Source organism: Triturus cristatus, chromosome 2_1, assembly GCF_964204655.1.
Source record: "Triturus cristatus chromosome 2_1, aTriCri1.1, whole genome shotgun sequence".
In the NCBI taxonomy this organism is placed as follows: Eukaryota; Metazoa; Chordata; class Amphibia; order Caudata; family Salamandridae; genus Triturus; species Triturus cristatus.
In genome coordinates this window covers 554,865,738-554,885,534 of record NC_140581.1, presented here as the reverse complement: position 1 = coordinate 554,885,534, position 19,797 = coordinate 554,865,738, and the positions used below count along the sequence as shown (strand labels likewise).

The 19,797-nt window shown below is 40.8% G+C and overlaps 1 protein-coding gene across 14 annotated transcripts in view; it reads left to right on the top strand.

Annotated features, from left to right (window-relative positions):
• Nucleotides 1–19,797, top strand: part of MEF2C (myocyte enhancer factor 2C) — a 545,031-nt gene that overhangs the window by 114,133 nt on the left and 411,101 nt on the right. Inside the window, exon 2 of one of the 14 annotated variants that reach the window (XM_085632436.1) lies at nt 9,631–9,712. The exons of the other annotated variants lie outside the window; for them this stretch is intronic. The gene's annotated coding sequence lies outside the window, so the exon portion shown is untranslated. The remainder of the gene's footprint in view (nt 1–9,630; nt 9,713–19,797) is intronic. 14 annotated transcript variants of the gene reach the window in all.

Below are 19,797 nucleotides of genomic sequence, written 5' to 3'. Positions count from 1 at the left end.
TCTCGGTCCAGAGAATTCTGCATATTTTTGGCCACTTTGGGAGCTATGCCGGATACCAAATTAACTTGGACAAATTGCAGACTTTTCTGCTCTCCTCAGGCCCCTTATCTTTGCCGACCTGATGCCCAGCCCCATGGCAACAGAAGGGTTTGCGTACCTAGGGATCCGGATTACTAGGGACGAGAAACTATTCCTGGCTGGCCACGTTCTCCTCCAGATCAACCGGCTTCAGGCAGATGTGAGCCACAGGCGCACACTGCCCCTTTTGTTAACTGGACGGTTGGTCTTTTTTAAAATGATGAGTAGCCCACATATACTATATATTTTCCAAAACACGGCGCACGAGATTCCGGAATCCTACTTCCACAGATTTAACGGCATTTTGAGGCCCCTATTGTGGGACGGAGAGCCTGCCCGAATCTCCATGGCAAAGCTACAGAGGGATGTCTACGATGTGGGCCTGGTGGTCCCGGACCTCTTTGCATATTATTGGGCTTCTCAGTTGGCGGTGGTGAACCACTGGGTATTTAGGGATCAGCAGGAGCCAGCATGCAGGGTGGATCACCTAGAAATGGGAAGCAGGGGCTACCCGGCGCTCCTGTACGACACTGTCAGGGGGTTCCTCTCCCACCTCACACGCTGGCAGTGGTGAGAGCATGTAAAGCATCCAATAGGTGTTTGGACTGGGAAGGGAAACTAACAGCAGAAACTCCATTGTGAGATAGTGACTGTCTCGGGGAGGTTAAAAAACTGCAAAAATACACAAAATGGCACACAATAGGAATAGAGAAACTGGGAGACGACTGGAGGGCAGCGTTTGAGGTGCTGAAGGCGGAATACCAACTGGCACAGGGTGAACTATTCAGGTACAGGCAACTGCAACATGCTGCGAAGTGCCACCTGCCAGAGGGGGGGCTCCTTCCAGATTACTTCTCTATGGAGGACAAACTGATACTAGGCCCTATGCCCTCCAAGGCAGTTTCCCTTACATACAGGAAGATTATTAATAATATGCCAGACTGTCTTGCCCCACTCAGAGAGGCTTAATGGTGGATCCCTACACGATGAAGAGTGCAGCGAGGGATTTCAGTGCCCCAGAAAGATTGCCATAAGGGCTCGATTTCACCTGGTGCCGTTGTGGATACTGCATAGATCCTACCTCTCAAGGTCAAGAGTGTTTAAAATGGGTCGCACAGATTGAGCTGAGTGCTCCAGGGGTTATGGTGAAGTGGGCACATATTTTTTCACACACTCTTGACCTGCCCTCGAGCTCCAAGCTATGAGACCGAAATAATTGGGGTACTGGGGAGGTAGTGGGCTTACCTGTGCCACTCGAAGCCAAGTGGCTACTGCTGGGAGTGTTGGTAGAGGAGAAGTGGCCAAGCCATGTAGAGATCTGGCATAAAATTGCCGTGGTGTGGCTAAACCCAATCTGGCCAGGTGGTGGGTGCAGGAAGGCCCTCTGAAATCAATGATTGGTAGGAAGAACTAGACAGGGGCCAACTAGCCAAACAAGCAATATACTGCTCCCGCAGCTGACCACACAAATTTGAAAAGATATGGGGCCCATGGAAGCAAGACAGGGGCACGGCTGATATAACAGTGGGCAGCGAAGGAGAGGTCACTACACTTAACAGGCTGAGGGGCTGAGGGGCTGTGTGTCATCCCAACACCAGTGTCTTGGGGGTTAATCCAGGAGGTGGGGGAGGCCCTATAGCACTATGTACAACAGTGAACGGCCCCCTGCGAGTGGCCCTACATTGGTATTTTTCTATGCTTTTGATGACTTGTGTATTATAACAATTGCTTAATAAAAAGAAGTTTAAGTATATATATATATATTTATATATATATATTATCTACTGGCGGTCGCCAGTAGATAATTATAGTTAGGACCGAGTTCCCATAGGAAATCTGAAAATTCTATTTTGAATGACTTTGGCGCTGGTTGACGAATCCTCGCGAAATTTTCAAAACTAATGGGGCGCTCCGCTCAGCTCCTACCCTGAAAGTCTCGGGGTGATTCGTCAAGCGGGGGCTGAGAAAAAAGGGGGGTCCCAAAACGCATTTTCCCCATGCATTTTCCCATAGGACCTTTAGTCTAAGGTACAGCCCGAACGGCTGAACAGAATTACTTGAAATTTGGCAAAGAGGTAGTCCTCAGGTCAGGCACCAAATGTGCGCGAGCGTAATTCTGATTGGTGGTTAGATGTCAGTCAACATTCAAATCGGTCGAAATCAGGAAGTGTTGGACGCCATTTTCTGTGTCGCAGTGAAAAAGAAAGGTGGAGAACGTGAAAAGGGGGAAGGGTAGAGAGTTCCTGACCCCCTAGCCATTGTCAGGGGGTCCCCGAAGGACACCGAAGGGTGAAAAAAAAAAAAAAAAATTTTTAAATCGCGGGGTGCGCTCACGGTGAAAAACCCTTAAAAAAAAAATATTAAACTGTTTATAAGTTTATAGAAGATATTAACTATGCTGTTCAACTTTATCCAAATTCAAAAAAAAAGAGCTGAGCCATTCCATATTACAGGATACAGTCAATCTATAACTATATACATAGGTAGTTTATTGCAAAATAAATATATAAAAAATATAATAAAACATACATAAATTAGCATTTAAAAAACCTTACAAATTCACTAAAAAAACCATAGGTTTCACACACGTTATAGTTAGAAATTAGCATTTAAAAAACCTTGCAAATTCACTTAAAAAACCATAGGTTTCACACACGTTATAGTTAGGAATTAGCATTTAAAAAACCTTGCAATTTCACTGAAAAAACCATAGGTTTCACACATGTTATAGTTAGCTGGACATTTCACTGGTAAAAAACCATTGAAATTCCCCCGTTATAGTTAGTTCAGCTAACTATAACTCGCGCGACCGCAATCCACTGCTGATGACGTCACATATTACATCACTCATGACATGGTCAGTGACATCACTCATGACATCACTCATGACATCTCAAATGATATCACTGATGACATCATCCAGTGAATATGTGTCTTTCTGAAAAATAAATATTTTTTATATATGTATATCTAAAGGTTAATGGAAGAATAAATGGGTAAATAAGTGTCTAAATGGATGGGTTTTTTTTGTAAAATTAATTGTATAACTGACTTATTAACAGTATCTTAGTGAATACAGTGATGTAATATGTGACGTCATCAGCTGTGGATTGCGGTCGCGTGAGTTATAGTTAGCTGAAATAACTATAACGGGGGAATTTCAATGGTTTTTTACGAGTGAAATGTCCAGCTAACTATAACATGTGTGAAATCTATGGTTTTTTCAGTGAATATATATATAGATATATATATTCACCTTCGTTATAGTTAGTTCTACTAAGTATAACTCGCACGCCCGCAATCCACTGCTGATGATGTCTCATATTACATAATTCATGACATGGTCAGTGACATTACTGATAATTGCGGGCATGTGAGTTATACTTAGTAGAACTAACTATAACGAAGGAATTTCAATGGTTTTGTACGACTGAAATGTCCAGCTAACTATAACACCCAGTGAATTTCTAAAGTTTTTTTTATGCTAATTCCTAACTATAGCATGTCTGAAACCTATGGTTTTTTCAGTGTTATTCACTGAAAAAACCATAGGTTTCAGACATGTTATAGTTAGGAATTAGCATATAAAAAACTTTAGAAATTCACTGGGTTTTATAGTTAGCTGGACATTTCAGTCGTACAAAACCATTGAAATTCCTTTGTTATAGTTAGTTCTACTAAGTATAACTCGCGTGTCCGCAATTATCAGTAATGTCACTGACCATGTCATGAATTATGTAATATGAGACATCATCAGCAGTGGATTGCGGGCGTGCGAGTTATACTTAGTAGAACTAACTATAACGAAGGAATTGCAATGGTTTTGCACGAGTGAAATGTCCAGCTAACTATAACACCCCTGAAACCTATGGTTTTTTCAGTGAATTTCTAAGGTTTTTTAAATGCTAATTACTAACTATAACACCCCTGAAACCTATGTTTTTTTCAGTGAATGTCAAAGGTTTTTTAAATGCTAATTGCTAACTATAACATGTCTGAAACCTATGGTTTTTTCAGTGAATTTCAAAGATTACTTAAATGACAATTTTTAAATGTAATAATAGTTAAATTTATTTTTTTGATACTGATCTATATTTTTTTAAGTATTTATTTTGACTTATTTTATTTTTTAAATTACAATATATATTTTTAATATACATGGGGAAAAAATATATTGAAACTCAGTTTTTTTGTTTTATATATTTTTAAAATATATTTATAATATTTTCTTAATTGTTATTTTCTTCAAATTTTTGGGGGGAGTCGTGCACCCACAGCGTACCTTTCTCGATCACTGCGTGGAACCTAGCCGCCATTTGAGGATTGTTGTGTAGGATCCGCGTAGGATGTGCGATGGGTGCGCATTTTCGTGCGCAATTGCTATGCGACCGGTACGCAACTCCAGGCGTATACGGGACACATACTTATTACTTTATGCGGCGCTCGCATGCTTGCGCATGAAAAGCCCCGGGGGGTTGCGGTCCCTGGGGCTGCAGGGGTGCCGTGAGCCCCCCACATATATTCTAAAGAAGCCCTGGGGTGGCGGTCCCCGGGGTTTGGGGGGGCCTTTGAGCCCCCACCCAAGAATATTGAAGGACCGAGGGGTGGCGGTCCCTGGGGCTTGGGAGGTCTGTGAGCCCCCGTACATAATTTTATAAAGCCCCAGGGGGTAGCGGTCCCCGGGGCTGGGGGGCCCCTCTGGACCCCCCATTCACATAATAATATTGCCCCCGGGACTTGGCCCTCCCGGTGGGCTAATTACCAATGAAACGCGGGAGCCCGCGCTTCGTTTTTTTTTTTTTAAATCGGCAGGATCCGCGCACCCTGCGTGCATCTTCCTGTTTTAAAAAAAAACAAAAACATTTTTTGGGGCCTAGGGGATCCTTGTGGGACCCCCTAAGCAGGCCTAGGGGGCCAGGGTATTTCTACCCTGCCTCCTTTTTGCGTTTTGCACACTTTTTTCAAGGATTTCTTGTGCCTCGGTTCTACAGAGGCACAAAATGGCTGCCAACACTTCCTGGTTTGGAGTGTTGCCAGCAAGTTGACAGCCAATTAACATGCAGCTTGTGATCGGGAGGGTGCACTCAGGGTGCACTCAGAGTACTCCTACAATACAACCCTAACTAGATGTACCCCAGTCTACCTAGCATGTGAGTAGGTGTAAAGCCAAGAATCCCTCTAGGATAAAGCCAACCCCATTACCTGATGTGAGACTACGGGACCCCATTCTGGTCTCGAGCTGAACTCCCCGCAAGGGATGTCAGACCACTGCGAGCTGGAGTATCTGCATGCAGGAACCTCAGCGTCTTGCGTCATGTGTCGGCTGGGAAGTCCTGATCTCCTCTTACTATCTCAGCATAATGTGATGTTTATGTACCCTAAGGTATCCCCAGGGGTTCTACCTTGCAGTGCCAGTGTCGGACATAGGATGACTTTGGGAATGAACTTTATACATAGTTATTATGCAGGAGATGGTGGTCCTGCTGTGTTTCCAAGAAACTAAGAATCCTCATGCATAATTTATGAGGCCAGTGTTTAGGGAAAAACCCTACGTACTGTCTGTAGTATTGTAACTAGGTAAAAGGTCAGTCCCTCAAATCCGTTATGTATGTAGTATAGGAGAGAATGTAGGTGAAGGGTTATGATGTTGCCCGGACCTATATCGGGGTACCTATATGAAATATAACACCCACTCCTCATCCGACTGGACGACATTACTAAATTTTAGCGTACTACTAAGGCGTCTAGATGTGTGTACGCAACTAATAATAAAACATCTGAAGAGAAGTTTTAAAGCACTTAAAAAAACCTTTTGAATGTTTTCTTGAAAAAGATCACTCAAGCGCTGTATCTAAAGTGTCTGTTTATATAGTCTGAACAACTACAAGCATCGGAAAGCCATGCAGGTCAAAAAGGTGTCAATTTGGAATATTGTTAAAAGTGAAAGGCCAAATCTTCCCTGCATGCGGCGGGCCAAATGTTTATGTGTCCTTGCTGATAGACGCAACATTGCTGCTGCCTGCATTCACAACTGACGAAGCCTGTAATACCTCGCAAAGAATGTCAATTGAGCACAGATGAAGTTCCATACTGCCTGCAGCAGATGCCAGGACAGCCTGTGTGATTTACAAGGCCTAGGTGCTGGCAGAGGAGCCGGTATCCATACCAACAGGAGCAGAGACTCCCTGTGGTGGCTCTAAAAACGCTGCCAACAAAATAGGAATATGCTGAGGACACTGCAGAACATGGGCCTTTATCGGGTCCAGTAAAGCATCAATGTCCGGTGGAGCAACCGATGGAAGTGTCAGACAGAGGTCCAACTTGCATTCTTCTCCGCAGAACAGGCATTGGAGAACAGGTAGGACATAGTCCATCCAGACTGGTCTAAATGACAGGAACCAAGAGGCGCTCAGTTCCCGTAGGCGAGGTGTGCCCAGATGTTGTACTATGCGATCACAGTCTTTGAGCTCCATGAGTACTGTCTCCATTTCTTTGGTGGCTGGGACGTCCATTGCATAGCAGAAAAGTAACAATCAGGATTCCTGCTATTAGGAACAGGATCGGCGAAAGCCCTCCAAAAATGCTTCCAAAGATGGAGTGTTTAAAGTTTGGTATAACTCCGAGGACCGTCTGAAAGGTGCTTAAATAGGTGTACCATACCCATCGGACATGGAAATGGAAAGGGCAGTTTCTACATATAAGTGCTTGTATCTCTGCCGAGGACCTTGCGGTCTGGAGATCAAAAGTCTCCCGGGCGGAGGTTAAGGGCACGATTTGCTGTAAAAGCATGGCTTTCATTCTGCTCAGAGTATCAAACCATATAAAGGGAACATTTAGCGAAGGCCATAATGGCGCCTCCTTGACTGTATGTGTTGGTGGAAACAATATTTGCATACAGCAAGTAACCCTGGAGCTCACGGTGACCAGATATGTGACGCCCGGAAGCATCCCACAACAACCTTAATCATTCAGCATCAAGTGACTCCCACTAGAGAGAAGTAGTACAAAAGACAATGGTCCTAGACCTGAATTCAGAGATAGGCTATAAGTCCTTTCTTAGTGTTACCATTTGAATGTTCTGGGCTATGCAACAACAACTCAGATAGCCCTCAATAATCAATATAACATTTGTCATATAAAACAAGACATGCAACCAACCATCATCAAAAAATTCTTATGGCATTTATTATTATTATAGTTTACTTTAGACAAATTACAATCAAGGTTGCTCCAAGGGGAACGTGCAAAAAGTGAGGTGTTGGAATATGAAAAAGTGAAAAGAAGGAGAAAGAATTCAAGAAATTTGTGACATAAAATACTTTAAAGACTTGAACACCGGACAGGTTGTCAATCACCGTCCAAATGAAATAGCCTGGTCACGTTGAATAAATTAGTACAGCAGCTGAGTTAAACGATTTCAAAATACATTGGGAACTAATTCCAGTTAGGCGCGTGAATAAATGAGCGTATTCCAGGCTCTATAATAAAGGGCGTCGACGTTTCGATCCGTCTTTGGGCCTCAAGAGGAAATTTAGACCTTGGCCATGCGGATCTTCATCAGGACTGTAGGGCAACCTGGATTGATTAACGAGCACCGCGCGGTACGGACGTTCGCCGGATAGTAGCGGCACCAGCTTGGCAATCAATCCGGCTGTGTGTACAAACATCGTGAACCTGAGTGGAGTAACACCACGTATCAAGTTTCGAATTAATATTCTACCCAGTGGCACCTCATTTATGGAGTCCAGCCACACGAAGTCCACCGTTATGCCTTATTCACAAGGATAAGCGGGCAGTCCATAACGCCCATTAATCAATCCAGGTTGCCCTACAGTCCTGATGAAGATCCGCATGGCCAAGGTCTAAATTTCCTCTTGAGGCCCAAAGACGGATCGAAACGTCGACGCCCTTTATTATAGAGCCTGGAATACGCTCATTTATTCACGTGCCTAACTGGAATTAGTTCCCAATGTATTTTGAAATCGTTTAACTCAGCTGCTGTACTAATTTATTCAACGTGACCAGGCTATTTCATTTGGACGGTGATTGACAACCTGTCCGGTGTTCAAGTCTTTTAAGTATTTTATGTCACAAATTTCTTGAATTCTTTCTCCTTCTTTTCACTTTTTCATATTCCAACACCTCACTTTTTGCACGTTCCCCTTGGAGCAACCTTGATTGTAATTTGTCTAAAGTAAACTATAATAATAATAAATGCCATAAGAATTTTTTGATGATGGTTGGTTGCATGTCTTGTTTTATATGACAAATGTTATATTGATTATTGAGGGCTATCTGAGTTGTTGTTGCATAGCCCAGAACATTCAAATGGTAACACTAAGAAAGGACTTATAGCCTATCTCTGAATTCAGGTCTAGGACCATTGTCTTTTGTACTACACTTGTACCCAGGTCCTTGACTTTTTGGGTTACCCCATTTCTATAATGGTCCCACTAGAGAGAAGCCTGAATACCGGATTAATCACAGCTTCTGGGGGACCTCTCAAATGATAGGACAAGTTTGCGTCAGACCCATTACAAGCCTCGTGTAGCATAATATCCTGGCATATGAGAGATCAACTTAAAGCGTTATCACAGTTAGTTCCACTGAGAAGCACTTCCAGATCCCCACTCCTGCATCGAAATCTGTATGGTAAATCCCAGGATTCCCTGATGAATTCCTTACCCATTTTTTCATATCTGGCAATACTGAAACTGGAAAGCTGTGACCGGTAATGTTATATGACCTGGATTAATCACTCTATGGACGGGGACTCGGCCACAGTAAAGGGTAACCTATCCGGCTTTTCAATACGCAGCATTGTATATTTTGCTCCCCTATGTGCCGTTTTCATCTGTTTTTCTGTTAAATTGTATGCGGAAAACAATGACATACTCTTGATAAAACGCCAAGGCACATAACCTGCGCGCAATGACTGCAGCGTCCAACTTAACAAAATAATAGAACGTAAATGTGACTGTCCATGTTGTAATATGGAAATATGGACAAATCCTGTTCTAATACTTCTATAGCAAAAAATACAATGTTGCCCAGTGAATATATCCTGGAAGTTAACGTAGTCATGCCATTGTCAACTACAGCTAATGCCTTTTCAAGGATAATTCTATCTATTTCTCTTAATCTCTAAGCTGCTTCTTGTTGTGAGATTTTCCAGATTTCGTTATAGACAGCATATAAAAAACATTTCTGATGTGGCTTTCTGGACCTAATAAAAAAAATCCCATAGGCCCACATCCTCTGTAAGTAAGGACAAGGGTTGTTTCACCTGGGGTAGTGTTGAGGTCTTTAGCCAATTGAGGCTTAACTTCCCAACACTCTATGATGTCACCACTCCCGGATGTTCTCGTTGTATATAACGTGGGTCTGGCCTATGGGTACTAAACCCTTCTGTTGTACCCCATAATCTTTCCTGACATCTGTTTATGTCTTTGGGCCAAACCAACCATCCCTTCCAAATGGGGTCTGATCTATTGTATTGCATTATGTCATCCAACTTAGCCCCTCTTTTATATATTTATCATCTACCCACAGCGGTAAAGATTTTGAAGCTGGCGGGATTTATCGGATCGGCAGCAAGAAGAAAGGATGCTCAGACAATGTGAACGTAAACCTGGTCAGTAATTTGCATCAAGATTCAAGATAGAAGAATCACGTAAATTACGATATATTTTGGGGAATACTATTTGGATTGAAATATAAAGAAATAGCGGATTAAGGACAGTAATGAAACCATCGTGAAAGAATAGTCGTAGACCATGGACCCATACTAATAAGCCGGTCACAAAATTAAGTTTTAATAGGAATGATTCCCGCCAGCCAAAAAATATTGCTATAGAATATTGATATCATAAGAAAAATATACCGGATTGATGACGAGAATATAAGAAGCTGGACTAATATATAAAAAAGAGGTCATGAACGATGGATCTATAATATCAAGACAGTAAAAATCGAGCCCTGATGAAGTCCTTTATGAGGACGAAACAAGTAGGCTGTGGCTGATAAGAATTGTAAAGAATTGATGGATTGATCTGAAAATTTGTGAAGAACATAATGTATTGATGGAACTGATCATTCAATGAACTTTTATGAATAAAGTTTCCAATATCGGAAGGAATTTGGATATCATTGGCCTGTGGATTGATTCAGTTGAAATAATGTTTACTAATTGATTGAATAATGTGATATATGACATATTCGCTCCTTTTTTTTGTATATATTTTTTTTGTATACAACTTAGCCCCTCTACTGATGTAAAATTCTCCTCGGTGCTTAACGGTGTTGGAATTTGAGGCGTGTTCAAGTCCTTATTCATGGCTAGTTCAAGATAGAAAGTCTGTTGCACAGTGTCATTCAGAAAAATTATCTGCTGTGCACCGAGGCGTGCTCGAAATAATGCTTTTGTTCCCTGGACATGCCAGTCTCTAGAACCCCAAATTGATTTCAGGTCTACAGTGTCCATCCATAAGCGAAAACCCTATTCAGACAGCTGGGTAATAAAGGAAGCAGAATAAATCTGTTTGGTGTCTGTTAACATATTTTTCTGTGCAGATGTAGGTGCAAACTTATAATAATATGAGGTCAAGTCAGAAGTGTTAAACCCTGAAAAATATAAGAATTTTTGTGCAAATGTTTTTTACCTACCTTTCGGTGGTGTAGGGCAATGTTTCCATTGGTGGTATGTGAAAACATTTCTAGGTTTACTAGATTTATGCAAGAAGTGATGACCATAATGTTGGTAACAATACATTTTGCCAAAATCTGATGTGTCTTCTAACATTTCAGTGCTAGAAAATGCGACAGATTGTTCCAAATCATACAAAAAAGTTGTTTACAGTTTCAAAATTCCAATCATCAAAAAATGTACTGGAGGTATTGATATCGTTTAATAACATTTTAAACAAATGTGGAATCTTTAAAAGCTCGGTTGGTCCAAATATATCATAATTTACTTTGTCCCACACTATACCATCCGGTATAGGAACTGCTGAAATGTTCATGAAGGACAAGTCTCTTTGTTCGCGATGAGATGAAACATGAGGTTTTAAAATTAAGTTTACTTTTGACGTTGCAGAGCTGTGTTGAAGATAAGTTCCATTGATGAGTAGGTGGAAAACAATTACTAATCCTAATAAAAAAAAAAAAAGTATACCGGTGATTATCCAAATCTCTAGCCAAGGTGATACTAAATAAGTCTTTCTTAGAAAGTAAAAAAAAGTCTTTGATCCGTTGTTTGGGGGAAAATTTGGGCTGGCGTTGTTTCAGGTTCACTTGGATCCAATGATAAGGAATCAAAGTCGATGAAACAGCCAGAGGCAGTTCGATCTATTTTTGGTAGCTCAGCAGGTTTTGTTGAACTTGTGGATTTCTCTTGTTGAGACATGTTGACGCAGACATTCTTGTTAGGTTGAATTGAAATTTGTCTTTCATTTTGATTTGGAAAGTTCGTGTCAAGGGGAATTAGTTCCATTGCATTGTAATCGCTTCCATTGCTTTGTAAAGGTGACTCTTCAAATGTTATGAGACTTTCTGTATGAACTTCTTGTATTGTAGTGAGAGAAGGACGTCGGCTACTCAGGAGCCATGAGGTCTACAATTCAGTATCGGCCACACAGTGTGGTTTGATCAGACTGATTGAGACAAATCTCTTTTCTTTTCTGGCAAGAGGTGGTAGAAGTACAGTTCTTGATCCTTCAAGAGCCAGGACAGGTACAGGCTTTCGATAGGATGCCCCAAATTCTTTCTTGTCCACAACCTTTTCTCTGACCAGATCCCTGACTTTAGGAACCCAGGCAGGTCTTGCTGTGGCTGACTTAACTTCCCCAGTGGCGGTTTTCTTTGTCTCAACATTACTTAAGGAGGCTCTGGAGTCACTCAGATCCTGTAAAGCAGCCAAACGTTTATTGATGTCAAACAATTTTTCATCCGCCACTGTGCCTTCACAATTGAGATCAGGTACCCACATTCTTGTCCCAAACAGGACCTTGTATGGAGTGGCTCCTCCCAGAGAGCTTCATGGCTAGTTATTAAGGGCTTGCTGGACCCCACATGGGTAACTGACCCAACTACCACCAGAGCCTAATACCTTAGCTTTTAAATATTGCTTTAAGTCCAATGTTTTCCTCTCCACATTCGAATTTCCCTAGGGATGGTACGGAGAGGAGTACCGCAATGCTACATTCAAACTTCCCATGGCTTCCTTGTAAGCCCTAGAGCTGAATGCGGGGCCACAGTCAGAATTTAATGTGCCAACTGCGTATGTCCCTATTAAGACACACAAATCTTTTATAACAGTTCGAGCGTCAGCCGAGGGCTGAGGCCATACCCATAAAAATCTTGAAGAGGAATCCACTGAAACCATGATATATTTGTAAGCCCCATCCGATTGTAAGGGGCCGCAGTGGCCAGGTAAACACACATGAGCGATCTGTCTGATATTAACAAAGGTGTCTATGCTGGGCGAGCTATGGTAGACCCTTTCATCTGTTCACAGATATCGCACTTTAAGACGAAGTCTTTGGTCTGCTTTGTTAACCCTGGCCATCAATAGCGTTTTCAATAAAGAAACTGTAGCTGTAATTCCTACATGCGCAGAACCCAGACCCTCGTGTGCAGCCAAGATTAAACCTAACCTGCGATCCATGTTAGGTATTACTCTATCCCCCACTCCAGGAATCTGAGCAAATGGAATGTTGTTTGCATCTAACTTGTAGGAGTACTTGAGTGGAAAACTTTTAGGTAGTGCTTTATTGCGTGAATAAATCACAGCTACTATTGTGCTACCATCTACCCTCATTTTTTAATGGGTGATTGCAGCTACAGACCAAGTGCGTGCTGCCTCCTTTGCAGCTTCATCAGCTAATGAATTCCTTTTAACGTGAATGCCATTACATTCATGACACACCATGCGTATCACATGAGCTCTTGGTAGTTCGTTCTTCAAATCTGCTACCTGTTCCCATAGTTTTCTATGTTTAATTGTGCCACCTTTTAAATCTCTTTCCCCAATAGTGAAGGTATTTGTTGCATGACTGGACACAGTAAAAGGAATCACACACTATCAGTGTGGGGAATTCTGAATCAGTGCCAGTATTAGAGCTTTTAATTCTGCCAACTGAGCCATACAGTCTCGTAGAGACTGCGTTTTTGTACAGCTTGGATGGAACATGCCGTACTGCGTCCTACCTTTTACAATAGCACATGCTGCACTGCATTGTTGCTTACTTCCAATGGCCAGTTGAGCAGACCGTCGGTGTAAATAATATATTCATACAGATCTAGAGGCATTATTTCATTTGGTAGAGGATATTCTTGTTCGTATTGCAGGAATGTTTGTATTTTTAGACTAGGGTCATATCTGTATTCTACATCTGTTGCAGTGAGAGAATTAGCCTTTTGTATCCATATTGGATGTAATGCTTTAGCATTTGGGACACTTGCCTTTGTGACTGCCTCCAAGGCTGGTACTGGTGTTACGACAATTATTCTTTTCCCTTGAGCCAGTGCTCTTTCTCTCACTACCGCAGTCTATATCTGCTGTCCGAATTTTTTCGGTGGGTAAAACGCATTTCAGCGTTAGTGTACAAATGCGATTTATATGCAATTGGTACTGTTTCACCTTCATTGAAGGTTACATAAGTGTACCCTGATTGACCTGCGACTACACGGATCACTAGGTTGCGTACGTTTACGCATGTCTGTAAGTGTTTTGATGATATCATATCAGCTTGTAGGGAACGAAGTATATTTGTGTGTTCCTGTGTCCATTGTCTAACTGAAAAGTCTGGTCTTATGAGGTCGTAGAAAGGTTTTATTCTCTCTGCGTAATCCAGAATGTATGTTCTGCCAAAATTCAAAAATCCCAGTATGAACTGTAAATTTCTTAATGATTTTGAAGGTTGGAGTAGTGCGCACTTTTCTAAAAAGTGGTCTGTCAGTCTTTTGTCTTCACTTGAAAGCTCATATCCCAAAAATAGGACATTGAGGTGGGCTATCTTTGATTTTTTAAATTAAATTTGTAGCCCTCAGAGGCGAAACCCAAAAGTATGGTGCTCACCCTAGTCAAGTGTTCCTCTACGTCATCATCTGTTAGATCAACATCATCTACATACGATAAAGCTTCCTCATCCAAATTCTGTAGTAACTCTGTTACCCTTCTTGAGAAATACCCTTGTCTGTTTTTATACCCTTGGGGGAGTCGACAATATTGACTCTGTGACCCTAGCAATGAGAAGGCTGTCAAATATCAGCTTTTAGGTGCTATGTTTTGGCAGAAAAATCCATTTGGGATATCTAATGTTGTTTTGTATTTATTCTGCACAATGTTATTTATTATTGCGGCACGGTGTGCATTCTGAACTGCAAATGTTTTTGTGCATGAGTTTAGGTGTCTATATTATAAAACTAGATTATATGAATTGTCGGGTTTCATTATGGGAAACAAAGGTTTATTCATTGATGAGGTGCATGGTTCAATTACACCTTCGTATTCAAGTTGATCTAAGATCTCCCTGACCTGTTTTGTTTATCTTCGTGTTTTATAGGATACTGTCTTTGAGGAGTTGGGTTTGTTTTTATTGCAATTACGTGGTGGGGTGACTCTTCATCCCACCAAACGTGTCTGTGGTATGATGCTGGAGCAAGGGCTACCGCCCACTCCTGTGCATATGTAACAATAGTAGGTGGCCAATCTCTTTCTGCTAATAGGATGTCGTAGTCAGAAGTCAAGTTCTCCCAAAAGAGACCTTTGACTTGTCTGGTCTTGTCCCCCTCATCTGGAGTGTTATTTCTTGTAACTTGTCTGAGACACTCACCCAAGTATCAGGTGTTTCCACCGTGATATACTCACTCAACTCCACTGTCCCCAGAAATTCCATCAGGTTCCGGGGAGCTATTGTTACTTCTTCTGTGCTGTCTAGCATCGCCAGAGCCCATTCCCCGTTCAGTAGTTGAGTCCTCAGAAATCTGGGCATGCCTAACTTTGAGACCTGCTTCCTTCTTTTTTTTAATTTAGGTTTTACTTTGAGTTTTGCTTCTTTCTTTGAAGTGTAGTCCGAAGTACATTGCCTGTCTCTGGGCTTTGTACACTTTTCTTGTCTCTGTTCTGACCGTCCTTCCCTCTCGGAGTTTCTTGATAAACCCTGAAAGGAACGAGAGAAACGTGTATCAGTGTCCTAATACCTTTCAGGTTTTTTAATGTTATCTCTATTCCTAAGATTATATCTCCTTTCTAGGGGCTACTGTTGAGGAGACGGTCCCCTGGAGTCTTTTGCTGTTTATTATTGTCCCATTTCTTCTTCGAAGAAACCAGTGTTTGTTTTGCCTGTTCTTTATCTGTACCTCCCTCTAGTTGAGGTTTTACAGGTCTAGCCCCCAGACTGTCTCTACCTAATTCTGCATAAGCTGTTTCAATTATTTTAGGTAGTTCTGTCTCCTGTTGTAATGGAGTGAAATCTCTCAGGCATTGGTGTATTGCCACTGATGCTGCTTACCCTGTAATATTTCCTAATATTATGGCAGATACCTGGGAAACGTTTTTTAACAACTTCATCCCTAAGTTTAGAGCAAGCTCTGCTCCATACTCGTTCTATATTTGTCTTAATACAGCCGGTATTACCACTAAAGATGGGTTACCATGAGTCCTGGTATATATTGCGGTGAAAACAGTTCCCCTAGAAGTACAATCCTCTATAGAGGGAGCTATTCCCATTGGCAAGCAAATCGTCAGTATTCTATGCTTTTCCTTAGGACCAGTGTTAGGAAACACTGCCTCCAGCTGTGTTATTTTTTGTGCTATCCAGAAGGGCATTTGTTCACGTTTAGTGGGCATTTTACCCATCACTGCGTACATTGTTTGTGGTGTAATTTTGGTTGTAGGAATTTGGACTGGTCCTGGTTGTGTAGCTGGTGTTGGCTGAAGTATGAGTGTTCTCATCACAAACTGTGTCATGTTTCTGGAAAGTCTTATTAATTCTTTATGCTGTATGACTAAGTCTCCTCCTGGCATTGTGTCAATGTCAGGATGTGGTGTGTAGGTTGCTAGCAATGACCATATTGCTCCGTCTCTTCCGAGTGGACCAAGTATTACTCTATTTCTTGTATGGGGCAGGGCGCCTTTAAACCAGTAAAAATGTTTGTGGTAAGTGAGTGGAATTTCAATGTCCTCATATGGACTATATTCGTTTGGTATGACATCTTCGACATAGTAGTGAAATACATAGAATACCGCTGTTTCTATATGATTTGTGTGCCTCAAAAAAAAAGGTCACTTGTCTACCCCTAATTGTAACACCATATGCTACTAGTTCTGGATGACAGCATTTCTAACATTTTCTGCAATGTGTATTGCATCTGCATCTTCTTCTCAGCCATCTTCTTCTTTGGCTGAGAAGTTTAGTTCTTCTGCCGGGTCTCCTTGTATCGACATTGTTTTTAGTCAGAAGAGCTTTTCAAGGGAACTGAGATAACATGTTTATGCACAATTAGGAACAATGTATACTTCACTCTTCACTAGGCCTACAGCCAATACATGTTCCCTCCCACTCCAGATGTCTCTGGGGACATGTGAGTAGGGGTCTCTTTTTTTAAAAAATTTTTTATTGGTTTGCAGTAAGTATACATAAAAAAGAAAAAAAATTAACATCACTTCGACATTAAATATCAGTGCAAAGATTCGAATTTCCAATTTGCCACATACAAAAATAACACCATTTCTTTATCTGCTCTGGAAATACTAAATCAAATCTAATTCCTCTCAAGACTGAGTAGGGGTCTCTGTGAATAGCACAACTGAACTACTCAGATTTGTCTGTTAAATAAGTGCCAATAACAACGTTGGCAGTGCCATGTCATGTAGTTCCTAGAAGACCTATATAGGATCTGCACGTTTAGACAACATACACTGCAGGATTGGTGTCCAGATTGGTTCCAGACACCCCCACAGGGTATGTTAGCCTGTGTACCAGCTAGCTGGCAATGGCATTATAACCTCCTCCTACCAAGGAGAGAATAATTCTTGGCAAATATCGAACATGACAACCCTGATCCCTCAGGACAGTGGAAACAGTAGCTTACTTTTCGCTCAGTCACTCATGCTCACTTGTTCCTAGAGAGATACACAGAATAAACAGTTGGGACATTTTCAATAAGTATTTATTGAGCAGTTCTTATTCTAGCGTAAAATAAGTGTACTGAAATCACCAGTAGACAGTAGCATAGATAAATGAGTAAAAGCAATAAGAAAGTAAACAGATGGTAGGTTTCTACCATTTTGCTAAAATCATATCTACAGGCAAGTATATAAAATACATGGCAATAAAATGCGTATTTCTACGATGCAACCCTAACGAGATGTACCTAGCATGTGAGTGGGTGTAAAGCCAAGAATCCCTCTAGGATAAAACCAACCCCATTACCTGATGTGTGACTGCGGGACCCCATTTTGGTCCCGAGCTGAACACCCCGCAAGGGGTGTCAGACCACTGCAAGCTGGAATATCTGCATACAGGAACCTCAGCGCCTTGTGTCAGTGTGTCGGCCGGGAAGTCTTGATCTCCTATGACTATCTCAGCAAGATGTGATGTTTATATACCCTAAGGTGTATGAGAAAAAGTATTCTCTTGGGTATCTATAAAGACCACCTTTCAATATAATATCATATCGTGCATCTACCAATAACTCTAATTCCCAATCAAAGATACAAACATCCCATTATTCAACCTGACTCAGACTTCAATGTGGATCCCAAAAAACAACCGCATATGACTAAATGATAAAGAACTGGATCAATCAAACGAATAATTTTCACAATTTATTAAAGATTACATAATCACATAATCACATCAATAATAATTAACAAATTCATATGGTACTCAATGGGTAAAATACATAAAAACATACGTATTAAAAATGAAAATAGAAGGAAAGACTTAGAGAGCAAAAATGTAACGTGAAATCAATATACTCATCAAAGAAAGGTTATTTCCAGTAGGAATCAATATATAAGAATCATCAGTCTATTATTTTCACAATAGATCTTGACATGAAGTAGTTCTTGGATTTTAACCAAATCTTAAAAGCACAAGCGTCGACCCGTTTCGGTGGTAGATGCTTATTTGAATTCCAGCTTCATCAGGACAAGGATAATAAAATCTCTCCGACTTTCATAAAGATAAAAAACCTGATAGAACAAAAAAACTTTTTACAAAAAACAACAACAAATCTAGACATCTCTTCATGTTTAATAAGTAATTAATATTCTTAAGTGAATATATTATTGATTTGTATCATGCATATATATTGCCCAGTGTGTCATAAAGTATTTCTAATTCCCAAAAAAATCCCATTACTACATAGACAAATCTATCGTATGTTTATCAAGAGATCCATACAGTTGTTTAAGAAGGTATCCACCAAACACTCAGTTCATACATAACCCAACAACACAATCTTGTGATTTACTAAAATATATCATACATACAGCCAAACCTATAAATTGCATCACAAATCATAGGGGCCTTTAATAGGTCCTCTGCTCTGCATCAAACAACTCACAACCCTTCTTTACATGTTCATTTCCTTTATAGAAGGGTATTTTTCAATAATAATACGTACCCCCTGTATGGGTTAGATCGAATCAAAGGAACAAGCTCATAGCTAGCTTCTATTATGAATGTGTCCCCAATAGAATAACCTGGTCAATCGATTCCACTTTTGGCAAAGGTAATTCAGAATATCGAGTCCTAATAAGGGATACAGATACATATTCCATGTTTGACCCAATATGGATATAGTAACTTTACATTAGAATTAGAGCATGAAGGATTCCCTGCTTACCTCAGTTGTATCACTATGGTATTTTTATATAAATATGGGTCCAACAGGATATATCCAGAGGAACTCACAGAGATATTCCAGTATATGTATTCATTAGGGAAATCCTCTCGTGGATAGTGCGTAGTCAAATCCACCTACAGTATCAGTAAGTTGCATATATTATTTATATTGTAAGTTTGGCTTATTTTAATCTTAAAATCATAATTTATAACCACTTGAGATTTGTGTCTTACTAACTTTGACTAACTCACTGGGGATCAAATGATTAACTAACATTCTGAAAAATCTAAAGAGCAAGGGTGAATAGCCTCAGTGATAATCACATAGATACATGTTATCGATTTAAAGAATCATTCTTATGTTAGTCCATGACTATGTATTGTCTAACATAGTCAATCTAACGATATAAAATGACCACATTTATTCTATTTGGTCGTATTGATTAAAAAAACTCATCCGGAGTTACTTAAATGACATACTGCCATCTATCTGAGCATCAAGGGTCTCTGGGCAATACTATATTTATAACCGTTAGGACGCTAGACGGCATTAAGCCATGTGTTAACAAAAAAATCTGGCGTTCCAAAATAACACTAAATGATTAAATAATGGGAACCAAAAGTAGTATGGGTCTCCTAGATCCCCTCCCATTCACGAAATCCCAATAAACTCCCGCTAAGCGCCTCAATATACATTTAGCCTGTGCGACGTTTACCTTCGTGTGGAAATCGGAGTTATAATCTCGAGTTCCGAGTCGTTTTCCCGTTTGCCTTGTCTCCGGGTAAGTGACCGATAAACCCAATGTCGGTTGGCGATCAGTTTTTATATGTGAGATGATTAAACATAATCATTCTCACCTGAAGT